Here is a 2031-nt window from a genome sequence, read left to right as displayed (position 1 = left end):
GTGCAAAGGGGGTTAACTGATGAAGAAAAGGAAGTGTTAATTGTATTGAGGAATTATGTGAAGGAAGTTTTTACCTCGATTTCCATCTCTATGAACTCCTTGTACAGTCCAAAGTGCTGTGCGTGGTACTGCACTGCAGAGAACCAGGAGTTCCAGCGTGTTGCACAGGGGTTTGGAGGCATGACCGCCTTTTTTCTAGGCAGCTTGTTTGACAAGAAGCAGAGGTATCTTCTCTTGCGTGATCCAGCATTGAAGAACATCTGGGAGAAACTTAGCATGAAGCTGTTCAACTGAACAAAAGGTTTGCGGAAGGCATTGCCAATGAGATTCATTATGTGTGCCATGCATGTGATGTGTATCGAGTTGGGGAACAACGACTGCAGAGCTGCTGTGAATGCCTTCTTCATGTAGGCTGCATTATCAGTGTCGAACACAATCACATCCTCGTTGTTAATGCTGTATTCTTGAAGGTACCTTACGACAGACATGGATACAGTGGAATGATTGCATTGCTCAAGGAAAACAGTATCTGCAAGGTAGGCCAAGATCCTCCCAGAATGATCCTTCTCAAGTGGTGCAAGGAGGATATTCAGGACACATCTCCCCTCGACATCTGGAGTCTCATCAAATATCACAGCAAGAGGTTTTCTGGCAAGAAGAGTCTTCAGCTCCTCTTTTTCCTTCTCATATACTGCTCCCAAGTACATATCTTGAAGCTGGTGAAACCCTGGAATGGCGCCGCCATTGATGACTTTCTCATTCAGAAATTTCCTCAGTGCAGGGTGGTCAGTCTTAGACAGTGGGATGTTGATGGCAGTGCAGGTGGCAACCCAGGTTTCACAAATCTACAAACAGAAAAATACTTTTGTATCATTGGGCTGTATTACACACACAAAGTCCAGTGTAACCTACAGAAAACTGCTGTATAAAACTGAATCATTTACAGTAAGCCTTTCACAGAACAGTAGTGTTTCTGCTAATAAAGCAATTCTTTCATGCCAAAATCAATCATCTTGCATGGGAAATTACACTACTGTTAGTCTATCTAACCCTAACGTTAACTTACATCCACACACAACATACTTGGAAATCTCATTCACACACACCTCTCTCTGTTTCAATTTAACTATCAGCCTTTTCATAATTTTACAAGCTTTAATCTAATAGGCTACTGACCTTGATTCTTTCAGCCCTAGCAACTGTTTTGGAAGTTGACGCCTCGGTGTAGGTGAGCTGCTTCATCTTGGCTGATTCCGCTGCTGCTTTAACCATCCTCGAATGTTTGTCGGTTGCAAAGTGACTGTCCAGCGTCGACTTCCACCTGTGGTCCAACACGCAGTTGCACGGAGTGCAAAATAATTTGCCCCCACTGTCATGTAACACACTGGGAAACTGCTTTGCGCGGTCTTTTGCGCTTATGTTTGTTGGCAAATGAGAGATTTGCGGGCTTCATCATGGTTTCATTGGCATCGCGGGGTTTGCAGCTTTTCAATGATGTCGCGTAATGAGTGACGTCACTTCATAACGTTCCCATGGCAACAAGGGAAATGGCTGCGCTTGTGTGAAGTAAACGCAACATTTTTCAACTTTCTGCTAAGATATGTGACTTTTGCAACGAAAATGCGGGGATTATGAAATTATGCAAGCCCGCATATTTTGCGCGCGGAAATCTGCAATTTATGCGGCGAAAGTGCGGCGTATTTGAAAAAACGCGCCCCCCGCATAAATATGCGGACTTTGGCTGATTTTGCATGGAATCATGCAATCGCATAATCGCATTTTTCTGGAGGGACTGTCTAATACTAAATAACCAATGCAACTGTGAACCCAAATGATGGACCACATAATAAACCATTGTGGTCTGTCTCTTCAATGGAGGAATAACAGGACTGCCAAGCACGGTGCTTAGGGCGTGCTGCCCGGCGAGATTTTTTCGACGTCAGTCCCACCGTTTGAGAGCCTAATCCCTCCCAAGCGCGCGTGCACATACAGAGGGACAGACAGACGGACAAAGAATGATGTTTAATAGGT

Source organism: Lethenteron reissneri, unplaced genomic scaffold, assembly GCF_015708825.2.
Source record: "Lethenteron reissneri isolate LAM-NWPU_2019-01 unplaced genomic scaffold, ASM1570882v1 scaffold_1639, whole genome shotgun sequence".
Classification (NCBI taxonomy): Eukaryota; Metazoa; Chordata; class Hyperoartia; order Petromyzontiformes; family Petromyzontidae; genus Lethenteron; species Lethenteron reissneri.
This window is presented reverse-complemented; position numbering follows the sequence as displayed.